The following is an 18,939-nucleotide window of genomic DNA, read 5'->3' as shown; positions in this document are numbered from 1 at the left end:
ATGCCACACATACCATATAATGTATGTGTGAAACAGTTGACAGCACTATTCAGCATTGGTCCCAATTCACCAGACCATCCCTATTTAGCCAAGTATCTAAGAATGTGCTTGAAGTTAAGCACATGTTTAAGTGCTTTGCTGAATAGGGATGGACTTAGGCACAGCTCTGCATAATTGGGCTTTCTGATGAAAAGGCGATGGAAAAATTGTGTAGTAGACATTAACATTGTCCTAAGTTTATACACATAAATCCTGATTTATGTACTTATAAAAAAGAAAAAATAATTCACATTGATAGTAGCCACGTTTGCTGATGAGTGACTCTAATCTTCTGATCTTCACATTTGTGCAGAAGATCTGGGAACAATGTTAATGAACATGGAGTGGAAATCTATCAACTGCATGAAAAAACTTGTACAGATACAGACAGACATCATCTTCCTTTCCAAATGCAAACAGGTGGACATCGTACCAAAACGACTGAAGGTAAAAAATCCATTACAATCTACATACCACGCAGACTATGCTGACAGCTTGTGCCACACGCTCTCAAAGAAACTGCAGAATTACCTGATCAACATCCTCTACAGCAAACAGGGAAAGATTAAGAATGAGCTCTCAAAAATGGATACTCTCATAAAAAACCAACCTTCCACACAAACTTCCTCGTGGCTGGACTTTACTAAAACTAGACAAGCCATTTACAACACATACTTTGCTTCTCTACAAAAGAAAAAGGACACTAAACTTTCTAAACTACTACATGCCACAAGGGGCCACAGCAATGGTTCCCTCAACCCACCCAGCAATATTGTTAACCTATCCAACTATACTCTCAGCCCAGCAGAAGCAGCTGTCCTATTTCGGGGCCTCTCCTTCTGCCCCTCCACCCCCACGAACATGATATAGTTCTGTGGTGACCTAGAATCCTATTTTCGATGTCTCCGACTCAAGGAATATTTCCAACATACCTCTGAACAACATACTAATCCACAGAGACCTCCCTACCAACACTACAAAAAGAAGGATTCTAGGTGGACTCCTCCTGAAGGTCGAAACAGCAGACTGGACTTCTACATAGAATGCTTCCGCCGACGTGCACGGGCTGAAATTGTGGAAAAGCAGCATCACTTGCCCCATAACCTCAGCCGTGCGGAACACAATGCCATCCACAGCCTCAGAAACAACTCTGACATCATAATCAAAAAGGCTGACACAGGAGGTGCTGTTGTCATCATGAATAGGTCGGAATATGAACAAGAGGCTGCTCGGCAGCTCTCCAACACCACTTTCTACAAGCCATTACCCTCTGATCCCACTGAGAGTTACCAAAAGAAACTACAGCATTTGCTCAAGAAACCCTGACCTGGGATATTCTATCTACTACCCAAGATTCATAAACCTGGAAATCCTGGACACTCCATCATCTCAGGCATTGGCACCCTGACAGCAGGATTGTCTGGCTATGTAGACTCCCTCCTCAGGCCCTATGCTACCAGCACTACCAGCTACCTTCGAGACACCACTCACTTCCTGAGGAAACTACAATCCATAGGTGATCTTCCTGATAACACCATCCTGGCCACTATGGATGTAGAAACCCTCTACACCAACATTCCACACAAAGATGGACTACAAGCCGTCAAGAACAGTATCCCTGATAATGTCATGGCTAACCTGGTGGCTGAACTTTGTGACTTTGTCCTTACCCATAACTATTTTACATTTGGGGACAATGTATACCTTCAGATCAGCGGCACTGCTATGGGTACCTGCACGGCCCCACAGTATGCCAACATTTTTATGGCTGACTTAGAACAACGCTTCCTCACCTCTCGTCCCCTAACGCCCCTACTCTACTTGTGCTATATTGATGACATCTTCATCATCTGGACCCATGGAAAAGAAGCCCTTTAGGAATTCCGTCATGATTTCAACAATTTCCATCCCACTATCAACCTCAGCCTGGTCCAGTCCAAACAAGAGATCCACTTCTTGGACACTACAGTGCTAATAAACAATGGTCACATAAACACCACCCTATACCGGAAACCTACTGACCGCTATTCCTACCTACATGCCTCCAGCTTTCACCCTGACCACACCACACGATCCATCGTCTACAGCCAAGCTCTGTGATACAACCGCATTTGCTCCAACCCCTCAGACAGAGACAAACACCTACAAGATCTCTATCAAGCATTCTTACAACTACAATACCCACCTGTGGAAGTGAAGAAACACATTGATAGAGCCAGAAGAGTTCCCAGAAGTCACCTACTACAGGACAGGCCTAACAAAGAAAATAACAGAACGCCACTAGCCGTCACCTTCAGCCCCCAACTAAAACCCCTCCAACGCATTATTAAGGATCTACAACCTATCCTGAGGGATGACCCAACACACTCACAAATCCTGGGAGACAGGCCAGTCCTTGCCTACAGACAGCCCCCCAACCTGAAGCAAATACTCACCAGCAACCACATACCACACAACAGAACCACTAGCCCAGGAACCTATCCTTGCAACAAAGCCCGTTGCCAATTGTGCCCACATATCTATTCAGGGGACACCATCACAGGGCCTAATAACATCAGCCACACTATCAGAGGCTCGTTCACCTGCACATCCACCAATGTGATATATGCCATCATGTGCCAGCAATGCCCCTCTGCCATGTACATTGGTCAAACTGGACAGTCTCTACGTAAAAGAATAAATGGACACAAATCAGATGTCAAGAATTATAACATTCATAAACCAGTCGGAGAACACTTCAGTCTCTCTGGTCATGCGATTACAGACATGAAAGTTGCAATTCGTCAACAAAAAAAACTTCAAATCCAGACTCCAGGGAGAAACTGTTGAATTGGAATTCATCTGCAAATTGGATACAATTAACTTAGGCTTGAATAGAGACTGGGAGTGGCTAAGTCATTATGCAAGGTAACCTATTCCCCGCCCCCCCAGATGTTCTTGTTAAACCCTGGATTTGTGCTGGAAATGGCCCACCTTGATTATCATACACATTGTAAGGAGAGTGGTCACTTTAGATAAGCTGTTGCCAGCAGGAGAGTGGGGTGAGGGGAGGTATTTTTTCATGCTTTGTGTGTATAAAAGATCTTCTACACTTTCCACAGTATACATCCGATGAAGTGAACTGTAGCTCACGCAAGCTTATGCTCAAATAAATTGGTTAGTCTCTAAGGTGCCACAAGTACTCCTTTTCTTTTCTTGTTACAAAACAGTTTGCGCAAACACTGATTTGAATTTTGAACCATTCTGCAACTTGATAAACGCTTGCAAATGGGTCTTTGTTCACACTGATGTTCACCCCACTTTGTTATTCATACACAAGCCTGAATTAACATATGGACAATGGTACTTGGGCATGAACAAGAGTGCTAATTATTTGCTATTATCCTGTTTAAATGTTCAATTAGTCAGGAAGAAGAAACATAGCAATGTGGCTAAGGGTTTATCTACAATGGATATGTTTGCTCACCAATATATCAGCACCAGTCCAATCAGTCAGCTGGGTAGGGGTGCTGCAAATGTTTTCTTCCCGGAGTGGCAAAATACCTAGGGGCTGGCCCTGAGTCCAACCCCCCTACTGAAGCTGTGTTGTACCGCCATAAAAAGTGACTTCCATTAGAACAGCTTCTCCTGGTTTCAGAGAGGTGTGAGCTGAACCAGTTATTTGTATAAAGGCTTTGGATTAGGCTAGTATGGGGTAATATGGCATACTGACTCCTCTCTCAAACTGCATTCTTGGCCTCTAGAATCCCAGCTGTGCTATAAAAAGCCCCATTAAATCACTAGTTGTTATAGTTGTGAAGAAAACCTCTCAAATGTAAACACAGTGTTACCAGTGCAGTAATATATCTGTATAGAGCTTGAAAAATAGCTCTGAGAGATGTGATCTGCCCCATTCATTTCAGCAAGGTGCCCAGTAATGACAATTTAAATGTAAATATTATTCACTCTTTCATTCCTCATGTAAGAAAGGAGAGAGAGGATCACAGATCTGCAAAATTTACTGTAAATGATGTGGCATTTGGGTGCCACACGTGGGTGGCATTTGGGTGAGTTGATACCACTTACTTTTTTCTCATCAGGAAAGAGCCAAGCCCAAGATGCCCAACAGAGCCCATGTGCTTATTCAAGCCTCACCAAGGGGGAACCAAGGCCAAAGAACCCAGTGGAGCTTAGGGAACATGCACAATCATTTTGGGCACAATTTGTGGGGAGAGGTGTCTCACTTTTTATCAAAATGTCTTTAGCCTTTCAGATCTTGCAGAGTTTTCTGACTGCAGCAGTGGCTAGTCTGACTCTTCTATTTATCTCGTCTTCACAATTCCCATTCTTCAGTACTAGTCCTCCAAGGTACACAAATGTTTCCACTTGTTCTAGTTTTTTATCTCTACCTCTAGTCTTCTGGTTGCTACACTTTTTATCTTCTCTGTGCTGATGAGCTTCAATCTGAATTTTTTGCTTTCCTGCTCTACCTCGTCAGTTATTCTCTTTAAATCCTCCTTGGTCAATGCTATGAAGTCAATATTAGTCTGTAAATCTAAGTTTAGTCACTGTCCTACCACCTAAAATGTCCCCTTCCATTTCATGTCTCAGTGCTATAGACATCACTGCTTCCATTACCGAGTTGAACAAATCTGGTAATAGCATGCATCCATGTTTTACTCCTACAGTTGTCCCGAGCCGTTCCATCAGCTTCTTGTCTAGTGTCACTGCACTCACCAACTTGCAGTAGATTTTTTTCTGCCAGCTTGATCAATTTTTTGCGGATGCCATACAGTCTCATAACTTGCCATAGGTGATCTTTTCTGTCAAATGTTACCAAAAACCTATTTGAACTCTATAAAGTTGTTGTAACAGGTTCAATTGTATTCTGTGTACTTCACAAATACACTGATCCGTTGGACTTCATCCTAGTCCAGATTTACCTGTTCCTCTGCAAGTGCCAGTTCCACATACATCTTCATTCTCCTTTGCCACATCTTGACTTCTGCTTTTCCCGGCACACTCAGTTAGGTGATTTTTCTGTAGTTCAATAGGCTGACTGGAGGAATAAAACAGAAAGCAAAGGAGACAAATGACTGGATGAGTGAACAATGTGAAGAAGCAGTCGACTATGTGAAGAGAAATGTGACACGGGTTGTCTCTCAGGATACAAGAACTGAGTGGGATATACGAGTTGAAGATGTTGGCGGTGAAAGACAAATGCAGGCAAATAACTGAGGGCTAACGAGCAGAGAATAAGCCATGCAAAGAATATTTTGAAGACCTGTACAATGTGCAGAGCACAGGAGATGAAACAATCCTGAAGATTGCAGGCAGGTTGAGGAATGCCTGATAAATGCGATGCACAAGCTAGTCCACAAGATTTACAAACAAGAGCAAGTGTTGAGTAAAGGGGGAGGGGAGCAATCTGTGAAAAAGGAGATAAGAGTATGTGCAAGAACTACAAAGGAGGATTCATGAAAGCCACAGTTTCCAGAAGTGTTCACTAAGTTTTTGGAATAGCAGCCGTGTTAGTCTGTATTCGCAAAAAGAAAAGGAGTACTTGTGGCACCTTAGAGACTAACTAAGTTTTTGTGCCTCAGTTTTTGCATACCTACGTGAGACACCTTGTGCCTGACTGCTGAGAAACCATAGCTCCCATTGCCTAGAAGTCAGTGTGGCACAACTTCAGCTGGTGTTAATTGTCATAGCTCTATAATGGAATTATGACAATTTACACCAGCTGGCCCCTATGTTTGCAAGTGTCCAACCCAGAAATTTAGGAATAAGGCTAAACAAATTAGCGATAAGACAGCCTATTGCCCCACCAACTCAGATGCTTTACATTAATGCTAGTGGAACTTGTGTGTTGAAGCCACGTGACTAAATCAAGGAGATTGAGGCTATGTCTACACTAACACTGCAAATCGACCTACGCTATGCAACTCCAGCTATGTGAATAACATAGCTGGAGTTGACGTGCCTTAGGTCGAGTTACTGCGGGGTCTACACGAGGGGCGGGGGGGTCGACGGGAGAAAATCTCCCATCGATTTACCTTACTCTTCTCGTCGGGGGTAGAGTACAGGGGTCAACTGGAGAGTGATCTGCAGTCAATTTGGTGGGTCTTTACTAGACCCACTAAATCCACCGCCGGTGGATCGATCTCAGAGTGTTGATCCCTGCTGTAGTGTAGACAGGCCCTAAGTCAAAAGAGCAGACTTTACATTCTTAAGCCCATCAAGCATAGATCTGAAGGTGGTTATAGTAAAAGCATACTGCAAGCAATCCACTGCTATTTTCTGCTCCTATAAATGCCACAATGCCCAAACATGATGGGGACAAAGTTTGAAATGGCTTTCATAAGTCAAAGGACAAGGGAAAAAAATCTTTCCAACCAGAACACTAGCTTCATGTTAACAAGCAAACATGACCATTAAAAGAACATTTCTGAAAGACTTGAGCACAAGCGTTGGCTTGGCAGGTCAGGCCAACATCTGTGCCAACATCTGATGAGCTACTGAATATCATTTTTTTCATCTAATGTGGTGGTGGCAGTCATGGTTGGGGAGTGAGCCAAATGGATTTTACATCAGTCCCTCGTGCCACCTGGCCAAGGAACAAGGTTGGAACTCTCTGTGGAAGAAACCATTTATCCTTACTGGCAAGACAAATGGTTCTTAATTATACCTGTTAACTAAGATTGAAGGAAAAAATATAAATGTAAGCCATTTTCATATTGGCTGGCATTTATTTTGATCCAGAAGTGCTAGAAGGTGCCTCACACTGTCTCTCGAGATATTGGGAAGAGCTGAATGGATAATGCAAAACCTAAATGGTGACATGCTGTGGGTAAGCAGTGCAGCTCAGATTTCAAATAACACTAGATTGATCAAAATTCACTAAACATTTTGTCTAATCATTTTTTGAATAATGAAACCATTTGAGAAAATGGTGATGCATTTGCAGGCCTTCCACAAACAGCAAAAGGGGGGAAATTAATCACATCAATTATGTCTCATGAATAACTCATTCACCTCTAATATAGTCAATTCCATGACATTGAATATGCCTTACAGTTCAATCAAAAGAGTATCATACCAATGGTATGCCGGGTTCACTAAATATAGGAAATAAATGAACCTCTGGAGACACGGTTCACATAAACAACCTATTGCCTGGATGCTTATTGAAATCAGTTCCACACCATACCCCATCTGTTGTAATCCAGGTTTTCCTGGGAGTAAAACAGTTTTGGCAACAATGCTGACTCTCCCTGTATAACAGATTGTCTAATGCCACTGAATGTTGTACACATGGAGCTAAATCCCATAGTCCATACAGTGGACCATAACTCCCTCAAATTAGTGTTTACAACACCAATAGGAATTTCTGAAAGTTGTACCTGGCAGAATATTTTTTTGGGGAAAATCCTGTTGTCTTTATTCAGGCAAAATTCCCACTGAAACTTCTGGCAGCCTTACCTGGGTAAGGATAGTAGAATTTGTCTCATACAAAAGAATATTCTGCACTCTGTTAATGTGTGTGGTAGCTAACTAATACGCATGGTGCTAAAAAATCTGTTGTTTTAAAATTGATATTAAAATCTTAAAATTCTCCACAACAAAATAATTTATTTATCCAGCACATCTAGGTCTTTTGGGTCAGCACCCTTCCTCCCGGAGCTAAGATCTTTGAACTTAACAGTAGAGACTAAATTTTTCACTCACTGTAGCATTATCCTGCTGTCCTTTTGGTGAAGTTTGATTGATAAGGAAGAAATGCTTCCTGCAATATTACTTTAGTGACCTTACTGGGGTGGGAAAAAACACACACACACTGTTCTGCCAGGAAACGGGAGCTGTCATTAAGGAACAGGGAGCAACTTGTCAGTAGGTTATGGCAACATGTGATATGTTTGCTGCTGCAAACACCTGGAAGTGGTTTAGCAGAAAGGAGTCACTAAGGTCTGCTCCTCATGATACTGCTTCTCTTTTATTTATTTTTTCTTTTGGAATAAGAACATAAGAATGGCCATACTGGGTCAGACCAAATGTCCATCTAGCCCAGTATCCTGTCTTCTGACAGTGGCCAATGCCAGGTGCCCCAGAGGGAATGAACAGAACAGGTAATCATCACGTGATCCATCCCCTGTCACCCATTCCCAGGTTCTGGCAAACAGAGGCTAGGGACACCATCCCTGCCCATCCGGGCTAATAGCCATTGATGGACCTATCCTCCATGAACTTATCTAGTTCTTTTTTGAACCCTGTTATAGTTTTGGCCTTCACAACATCCTCTAGCAAGGAGTTTGACAGGCTGACTGTGCACTGCATGAAAAAATACTTCCTTTTGTTTGCTATAAACCTGATGCCTATTAATTTCATTTGGTGGCCCCCGTTTCTTGTGTTATGAGAAGTAAATAACACTTCCTTATTTACTTTCTCCACACCAGTCATGATTTATAGACCTTGATCATATCTCCCCTTAGTCGTCTCTTTTCCAAGCCGAAAAGTCCCAGTTTTATTAATCTCTCCTCATACGGCAGCAGTTCCATACACCTAATAATTTTTGTTGCCCTTTTCTGAACCTTTTCCAAATCCAATATATCTTTTTTGAGATGGGGTGACCACATCTGCACACAGTATTCAAGATGTGGGTGTACCATGGATTTATATGATATTTTCTGTTTTATTATCCATCCCTTTCTTAATGATTCCCAACATTCTATTTGCTTTATTGACTGCTGCTGCACACTGAGTGGATATTTTCAGAGAACTATCCACAGTGACTCCAAGATCTCTTCCTTGAGTGATAACAGCTACTTTAGACCCCATCATTTTATATGTATAGTTGGGATTTCGTTTTCCAATGTGCATTACTTTGCATTTACCAACATTGAATTTCATCTGCCATTTTGTTGCCCAGTCACACAGTTTTAAGAGAGCCCTTTGTAGCTCTTCGCAGTCAGCCTGGGACTTAACTATCTTGTAGTTTTGTATCATCTGTAAATTTTGCCACCTCACTGTTTACCCCCTTTCCCAGATCATTTATGAATATGTTGAAAAGTACTGGTCCCGTTACAGACCCCTGGGGACACCACTATTTACCTCTCTCCATTCTGAAAACTGATAATTTATTCATACCCTTTGTTTCCTATCTTTTAACCAGTTACCAATCCATGAGAAAACCTTCTGTCTTATCCCATGACTGCTTACTTGCTTAAGAGCCTTTGATGAGGGACCTTGTCAAAGACTTTATGAAAATCTAAGTACACTGTATCCACTGGATCCCACTTGTCCCCATGCTTGTTGATCCCCTCAAAAAATTCTAGATTGTAGATTGTCCAGTGGATTGTTGGGGCCTGATTTCCCTTTACAAAAACCATGTTGACTATTCCCCAACAAATTATGTTCATCTATGTGTCTGACGATTTTGTTCTTTACTATAGTTTCAACCAATTTGCCCGGTACTGAAGTCAGGCTTACCGGCCTGTAATTGCCGGGGTCACCTCTGGATCCCTTTTTAAAAATTGGTGTCACATTAGCTATCCTCCAGTCATTTGGTACAGAAACTGATTTAAGCGATAGGTTACAAACTACAGTTAGTAGTCCTACAATTTCACATTTGAACATTCTGGTGAATACCATCTGGTCCTGGTAACTTACTGTTTAATTTATCAATTTGTTCCAAAATCTCCTCTAATGACACCTCAATCTGGGACAGTTCCTCAGATCTGTCACCCAAAAAGAATGGCTCAGGTTTGGGAATCTCCCTCACATCCTCAACTGTGAAGACTGATGCAAAGAATTCATTTAGTTTCTCTGCAATGGCCTCATCGTCCTTGTGTGTTCCTTTAGCATCTTGATTGTCCAGTGGCCCCACTGGTTGTTTAGCAGGCTTCCTGCTTCTGATGTACATAAAAAAAAAAATGTTGCTATTAGTTTTTGAGTCTTCGGCTAGCTGTTTTTCAAATTCTTTTTTGGCCTTCCTAATTATATTTTTACACTTCATTTGCCCGAGCTTATGCTCCTTTCTATTTTCTTCACTAGGATTTAACTTTCACTTTTTAAAGCATGTCTTTTTGCCTGTTACTGCTTCTTTTACTTTGTTGTTTAGCCATGATGGCTCTTTTTTGGTTCTCTTACTGTGTTTTTTAATTTAGGGATACATTTAAGTTGAGCGTCTATTATGGAGTCTTTAAAAAGTTTTCATGCAGCTTGCAGGGATTTTACTTTTGGTGTGAACCTTTTAATTTCTGTTTAACTAACTTCCTCATTTTTGTGTTGTTCCCCCTTTCTGAAATTAAATGCTACAGTGTTGGGCTGCTGTGGTGTTTTCCACGCCACAGGGATGTTAAATTTAATTATATTATGGTCACTATTACTAAGCTGTCCAGCTATATTCACCTCTTGGACCTGATCCTGTGACCACTTAGGACTAAATCAAGAACTGCCTCTGCTCTTGTGGGTTCCAGGACTAGCTGCTCCAAGAAGCAGTCATTTAAGGTGTCAAGAAACTTTATCTCTGCATCCCATTCTGAGGTGACATATACCCGGTCAATATGGGGATACTTGAAATCCCCTATTATTATTGAGGTTTTTTTTACTTCATTTGATTCTACGCTTTCTTTCACATATAGTGCCACTCCCCCACTAGCATGACCTGTTCTGTCCTTCCGATATATATTTTTACCCTGGTATTACTGTGTCCCACTGATTATCCTCATTCCACCAAGTTTCTGTGATCCCTATTCTATTTGCAGAAGAGCATCTATGAGACGTACATTTATCTACTGTGCGTGAAGATAAAAGTCAGGATGGATGATCTGGAGAAAATCAAAGCCAGCCTTTTCATGGTGGAAGCTGACAACATCTCCGTGCAGAAGACACATTCAAGCCCTTCCCTGAGCCAAGGACACTTGTCTGTACACACAGCAAGGTGGAAAAGGACATCATAGAACAGAACACTTAACAGGTAATGCTAGTGCGGGTGAAACCAATCAGTGAGGCTTCGTACTCCTTGACTAGATCGATGAGCACAATTATACCTAGGAAACCATATGAACAAAACCCGTAGATGTATATGACGTGGGTTCTGATGCAGTGAAAGAAATCAAAGAAGCTTTAGTTTACACTTTGCTATTTTTTTTGCAGTGCCCTGACATTTCAGTGTCATTGATCCTCTATTTTCTCTTTACATCTGTTACCCCCTTCAGTGTTTCTTTTACTACTGCTCCTTGTGTGCATGCAGTAAAGGCAAACACTCACAGGTGCAAGTCAATCAGACTACTCGTGGTAATAAAGTTAAAAATGTGCATAAATATTTGCAATATGAGGTTCTTAGAAATTAAGTTCCAGGAATACTGCAAAGTATTTACCAATTCAAGGTTCTTCTTTTGAGAAGTAACTTTTCCTCTCTTACTGTGGAGTAAATTGAACAAAACACGCCAGTCTTTAATGCTGTCTTATGTAATGCTATACCAGTCTCCAAACAGTTTCTTGACTTAACATTACTCTGTAACTCAGAATATTTTAATATGGTCCTCAATACGACCATATGGTTTATATAAAACTTTTGGATTACCTCATAAATGTAATCATAAACTCTGGATAATACATTGGAGAATGTACAGTAGGGAACACTCTTGCTCTGGCAAAAGTATAGACTGGATGATCTAATAGATCTTTTCCATCTCTAATTTCAATAATTCCATGTGAAATATATCCAAAAGGAAAGGAAACAGGTGATTGTGAAGATGTCTTGTGGCCACTAAGTAATTATGGACCAAATCAAGCCTTCTGGGTTTTGTGGGGCGGGGAGCAGGGTATGCAGTTATGGGGTGGAGATGGGGAAACGCTTTTATACGTGGCACTGTATCCCTAAAAATCCACATGGAAATTCTTATGCTGAGCTGTGGAGTCCTATCTCTGGAATTTGACTCTGGAGTCCTAGCCAGGCCACATACGGTGAAATCCTGGCCCCACTGAATTTAATGGGTGTTTTGCCATGGATTCAGTGGGGCCAGGATTTCACTCACAGTTAGCAAGAGCGCAGAAGCAGTGTTCTGGCTAAAATCCATTTCTGGTTATTGGGACAACATGGTTTGCGCATCTTTTTGGCGGGAAATAGTTATCTTCCTTGCATTTCAGAAGAATTTTCAGCCTCTTGTAGTTTAATTAAAGCTAATAAATCTCTTTTTTTCAGGCAATAGCACTAGATCATAATAAAGTATGCCAAAGTTTATCCTCCCAAAATAACAGTCTATAATAGTTTGGCTCAGGACACTTGAAAATTTACTCTATTGCTACATTAAAAAATGGCCTACAGCCAACCACAGCAGATTACCGCATTAACATTGGGCATCTATCAAACATTTAAATCAGTTGCAATGGGCCAGAAAAAACAACAACTTTCTTTTATCCATTGTAAAGTCTGAAGACTCCACTCTCAAAGTGATATGTTCTCCCATGGTGCTGTGGAGTTTTCCATCACTTATGCTGCTAGGCCTAAATGCAAATAAATACAATGATTCAGAGTACATGGTTGTATATTTTCCTTAGGTTCTTGATAGTCTGTTTATTGAAATGTGTGGAGGAATTGAAAAATAAGAAAGAGAAGAGAACAAATGAGCCCTAGAAATGCTTTGTAGGAACTGTTTTCATTCTCTCTCTCTCTGTCTTTCAAACCCTGTAATTCTATATGAGGTAGAGTGGGTAAGAGGCCCTGTAGCCTCTGAATAGAGCTTGAGTACCCTTACATTAAGACATTGCTAAATAATTGTAATGTATCACCTATCTCAGATACTGGGGAAAAATAGAAAACCAATAAAGGACCAGATTTTTAAAGGGACATCAGCCCGGCGTCTGTACTTGTGCCTGCAAGTTTTTGTCTATTTTCCATGTGTGTGTGATATTGGAGAGATCAAAGCAGGCACAATAATACACGAAAGAGAAGCAGAACACTGGGTAACAATTACCACTGAGGCTGAATATCGCAATGCATGGCTAATGGCCTGTCTAGTCTAGGAAAATAGGTCAAGGTTAAAAACTTAATTGCAACATTTTAGCTAACACTTTCTAAGCACTTGTCTGGATAGGGCTTAGCACCTTTAAAAATGTGTTGTGGTCATAGTCAATCCTAAATAGTCCTTAAGGCCTCTTCTATACCAGAAACGTGTACTGCTTTACTCATACTGATATAGCTGAAGCAGTACAACCTCCCCGCGGTGTATGCAGTTCAGCTGGTATAAAGATGCTGTATCTCGGTATAGCTATTTCTACACAAGAGGAGGATTAACTCTACCTGTAAAAGTCACCCTTATACTGGTTTAACTGTGTCCACACTAGGGTGACCAGATGTCCCAATTTTATAGGGACAGTCCCGATTTTGGGGGCTTTTTCTTATATAGGCACCTATTACCCCCCACCCCCATCCCGATTTTTTTACACTTGCTATCTGGTCACCCTAGTCCACACTAGAGTTTTTACTGGTGTGATGAGGTGTACCGACCCCACACCAGCTCCGAAAGGGTTAACTGGGCTTTACAGGCCGTCCTTCCGACTCTGCTGCGCATGCTCAGCCTGGAGGCGGAGTATAAAAGGAAGCAGCCCAACACGGTCTGGGCAGGCTGCTGAAGGGGGAGGATGCAGACTGCAGGCTCTCTCCAGGGAGTTGCTACAGGCCCCGATTACAGAACCATGGCTCCAGACGGACTCCAGGCTGCCTGATGAGCCCAGATAAGAGACTGCGCCGGCAGGAGCTAGGCCACTTGAGGACCCCAAAGACCTGAGGGAGCCATGGAGTCTCACCGAGAGAGAAAGGGTAGGAAGCAGCCCAGGAGACTTAGACTTTTCTCCGGTGAGTGAACCGAGGAATCAGTCAGGGTGTTTCGGGAGGATCTCCGCTGACTTGGTGGTGAGCACCCCCACCCCCGCTAGGGCCCTGGACTGGGACTCAGAGGAGCAGGGAGGGCCCGAGTCCCCTTACCCTGTGCGCCACACAACCCTAAGTGGCACCCCACTTCTCCAGTCGGCCATACGATCCCACAGAGGTGAGTTACTTTATTGCTTCTGGCCAGGACTCTGCCCTGAATGCAAGAGACTCCCTTATTGACTCCAGCCATTAGGCCGCGCTGCCCTGGGAGGAAGGGCCGCTGTACTGACTCCGACCATTAGGCCCCGCCACCTGGAGAGGAAAGACTGCTTTACTAATTCCAGCCACTGGCTGTACTGCCAAATTTTATAATCAGGGTTATGAACACAGGACCTAACTGGCTGCTATACAGTTTTTTTCCTTCTTCTCACCATACGTGAGCCGGCACATGGAACGGAGTGTGCCTACCCCGTGACAACCGGAATAATTATTTTTGTAAAAAATCACACCTCTAACTGACATAGTTGTAGTCCTAAAATTTTTAAGTATAGACGAAGCCTAAGAGAATAATTTTTCCCTCAGTGATTGGAAAGAAAATTGAAAAGGGAAAATAATATCATCTAACTTATTTTGAGTTGCTTTGAAAAGGATGTATTTAACAATGAGGGTTTATGTTGCCTTTGTAATGGATCAGCTCTACTAAAGTCAATGAGACTACTTGTGAGAGTAGAGCAAGCAGGATTTGGCCTTGGTTATGTGTTTAAATCCATCATAAGGGGATTGGGGCAGTTCATAATGAAGACACTGATAGGAGAGGCTGCTTCTTCTTCTCAGGAAGAAGGGGGGACTTGGACTGGAGGGTCTCCTGAAGCCTCCGCCTCCTCCTATTTTATGGAGATCGGTGGTCTCTGAGCACGCCTGCTGGGTCGGGCCCCACCAAGCATCTACCTTCCTCCAATTCATGGATTGCAAGTAGAGCTAGGTGCCCCCGTGCATCCTAGATTTAGGTGCCTATCTCCCTGAGGGGAGAGCGACACTCTGGTTGGTGTCTCCCACTGGTTAGCTTAGGTGGCTCTCCAGTCTAAGGCACCTAACTCTCTCCATTCATTCTAGGTGCCTAACGCAGGGTTGGTGGATGGTGGTGGGGTTCATGTGATTTTTCTAGTTGCCGCAACGCTCAGCATCACAGTGCCTCAGTCCCATCGTGGAGCTGGGCCCTGGGAAGTGCTAGCAGTCTTTAGTGCCTCTGCTCAGGATGTTCCTGTTCTGTTCGAGGGTTTTACACAGGCATCTTTCACTGGCATTAAATTAACTACACAAAATGTGTTTCAGTTTGGTTTGTGTTCTGGGTTTGGTTTTATTCCCCATTTTTCATTCTACTATTACATATGCGTCTGACCAAAACTGTGAATGGCTTTATTCATTAGTCTGTAACCTTTTTTTAATGGCACTAACTATAAATATATACTTCAAATACTTCCTAAGAACAGGTTGCATTTTTTATAAAAGACTTTATTCTGCAGACTTTTTAAGAGTTTGTAGAGAAAGCTAATATTGCTACATCCATTCCGAACAGATATCTGATCTTGGCATTACTCTATGTAATAACAGTACTTTACATTTACACAATGCTTTATAGCCATGGATCTGACAGGCATGGGGGCATAAATCTAGTCAATTCTCCTTTTGCAGCAGGCTGTGTGTGTCAGGCGCTTGCAGAAGGAAATTAGGATTAGCTAGTTTCCTCCTTCAGCAAACTCTGGATACATCATAGGGAGCTGTCTGGAAAGGGAAATTTACTAGGATTATGTGATCCTAATCAGTTTCCTTTTATAGCCAGATCCACTTGTGAAGGCAAGAGTTTGCTGCAGAAGGGCATCTGCAATATCTTTAATACATGGAGCCAGAAAAGCAGGCACAAAGGGGGTGGATGTGCGTGCATATGTTTATGCTTTTGAGATGGAGAGTTTAAAAAGACATGAAAAGGAAAGGAAACACAAAGGAAAAGTGGTGAGAGGCCAAAAAGGAGAATATTAATAAGGAAAACAGGAGAGAGAGAGAGGAGCAGGGAGAGTAAGAGGATAAGATATTAAATATAAAATTCTGAAAATAAAAATTAAAGATGTGAATATTTTGCTTAAGTTTCTTCAGTGTAATAATATCTGTGGTCTGGAATTTTAAAGAGAGGGCCAAATATGGTCCATCTTATTCATGCAAGTGGTCTTATTGATGTCTGTGGTCCACATGCTCAAATATATTTAGGTATTTCAATGGGAGATAGGCACCAAAATACCTTTGAGGATATGGGTCTCAAAACTCTCTGAAGTCAATGGGGAGTCTTCCCAGTGACTTTAAAGGGCTTTGGATCAGGCCCCATTATACCCATCAAGTAAGTAGGGGAGTAGGTGTGTGTATGGTGCGTGTGCTAGAAAGCAGAGTGCCAGCCCTTTTTGTCCACTTCACTCTGCTTGATGCGATATCACATTATATGAGTCTTCGAACAGTAACGTGGTTTAGAGCCCAATCCAGCGAACACTTAGTACCTAGCAAGCTTACTGCCATGAGTTGTCCCATTGACTTGCAATTTACTATTTGCAGGATCAGGCCCACGGCACATTGCTCAGCTAGCTGTGCATACTGACAGTGATCTTCTGCCATCCACAAGACTTTGACTTGTTAAGGGAACATGCCCAGGAACTAGAATTTGAACAGCTGCTTTGTGTTTCCTGAAATAACAAAATAACTAAGCCTTGACTTGTGGCTGGCATCACCTCTCTCCAGCTCATGCATTCTGCCGGCATGATGACTTACACAGTCAGTTCCCTGTGGAATGGTGAATATGAGAAATGGTCTCCTGTATCACCATCTGTAAGGGGACCATGTGCAGACACACAAGCTGAAAACTAAGAGACAAGTGTGGAGAGGATGAGGAATTGGCAGGGGACAAACTTAGCCCCAAATTCCATTTTTTTGTCATCTGTGGAGCTTCCCAAGTGAGTAAAGTGAGCAGGATTTGGTCCACATGACCTTGTCAGTTTTATTATTAAACTGGGGCCCAGATCTCAGCTTGTGTAAATCAGAATTGCTCCACTGAAGTGAAATGGAGTTATGTTGATTTAAAATCAGCTGCTTTTTTCTCTAACAGTTTGACTTGATCCTGCCAGGTGCTGAGTTACCTCAACTCCAGTGTTTCACTGGTTGAGTCCCTTTATTCCTATGTTAGCTATCTACCAGTTAAATTGGACATTTTCAGAGTCCTCCTTTCCAGAAGCAGCTTTGTCTCACTGTCTAGGAAATGCAGTACAAAAATAGCAAACAACTAAAAAGTAAATCCCTATGGTTTCATTTGGCTGGTTCAATTTTTTGTTTTAGCTTGTTTGTTTAGTCTGCATAGGTACTATCGTGTTTTCTAATTTCCATTGTCACCTGTTGATGGTGATGGGAATTTTCCATGATCTTACAAATGTCCAAAGAATAAAATAAACGAATGTCTATTTAATGGCCTTCCACATCAATTTGTTCATTTGTTAGAATGTAGTCCACTGAAATTAAAACAAGCAGAGCCTGAAAAGATTCAAAAATTCTTCAGTGCTACTATACGGAATGAGCTCTGTATCAATGAAAGTTGAAGGTAATCTGGGAAAATGTAGCACTTGATGTCAGCACAACTCCCAATGAAGATTAAAGTTAGAGGGAGATTAAATACTTTCTGGAAATGAATGTGGCTGTATTGACTGTATATACTTTATAATTACCGGATTACTAGAACATAATTGTGGCCCGCCATGTATAACTTGTTAATGCTATGCTGTTGATCCAAATTTAGTGTTTTCCATGTCAATTTCTCCAGAAATTGGTTGGAATAGTTTTTCAGAAACTCTCCAGAAATGGCCACCAACCTCCTGCTCTTCCTATGCAGCTCACACAAAAATGTCAACAATATTTATGATCTAAACAGTACAATCCTTCCAGCCATCAGATTTGTTTACCACAGAAAAAGCTTGCCAAATAATGTCTTTATTATTGCTAAAGGCTTCTTCTGTTTGGCTTGGTGATACCTCTTAAGATGCATTAGATTCCTCTCTTCTGTTTAAGCAGCTGCCATTTCTAGCCATGGCTTAGTCTAAAAATGTGTATTTGTGCCTTTGTGTGAGTGCTGGGTCATATATGACTGTTTCTAGAGTATTCATATCTGAGTGCATGGAAAGTCAATTGGGAACGTATTTCCATTCAACCTTAACATCTATCTGCATGTCTAAAAGCAACGGGTAAAAGGAGCGCAAGAGAGAATGATGGTAATTTAAAAATAACCCCCCAGGGATGGTTCCAGCAGCTGGGGCTCCCTGGGGCATGGGGCAGTGCTGGCCATTCCTTTGTTCCCTGTACTGAGGGCCCAGGCGTGGACTGTCCTAGGAGCTTCTCTACACTGATCCGAACATCCCTCATATGCATGGGGAGCCACAAAGGGCTGCTATGCTGGCTTTGCACAGGTAAGAGTTAGTAATCAGAAAGTGAGAGGCGACGTCTACACTAAACAATTATGTCGACCTAACTTACGCTGGCATACAGCCACCAGCGTTATTAAAGCGCTTATGTGCGGGCACACTTGACTCTTTGTGTCAGCAGTGCACATCCTCCCTAGGAGCGCATGTATCAATCGGATTGTCAGCGTGGGGCATTGTGGGTCAGCTCCCGGAGGCCAGTAGCAGTCGACCAAGCTATGCTCATGCTGTGTTGACCTAATTACATTGACCATGACTCTATGTTGCCCGGGGAGGTGATGTTACAGAGGCACTTGTGTGGGCAGGAGCCAAATTTAAGTGAAGACACTTCCCCACTAAGGTTGATGCCAGGCAGCTTATGTCAACATAACCATGTAGTGTAGACCAGGCTAGAGAGAGAGAAAGACTTCAAACCCCACTTGTCATAAGTAAAAACACAAACCTGGAAATATATTTAAGGGGGGGGAAAGCCACATGCCAATCTGACCTGAAAGTCAGTGGAAAATGAGGGGCTTTATTGTATGTTACACAGATGCATGCTCAACC

The sequence above is a fragment of the Lepidochelys kempii genome, chromosome 8, assembly GCF_965140265.1.
Source record: "Lepidochelys kempii isolate rLepKem1 chromosome 8, rLepKem1.hap2, whole genome shotgun sequence".
NCBI classification, from domain to species: Eukaryota; Metazoa; Chordata; order Testudines; family Cheloniidae; genus Lepidochelys; species Lepidochelys kempii.
The sequence above is the reverse complement of the archived record's forward strand: the minus strand, read 5'-3'. Positions refer to the sequence as shown.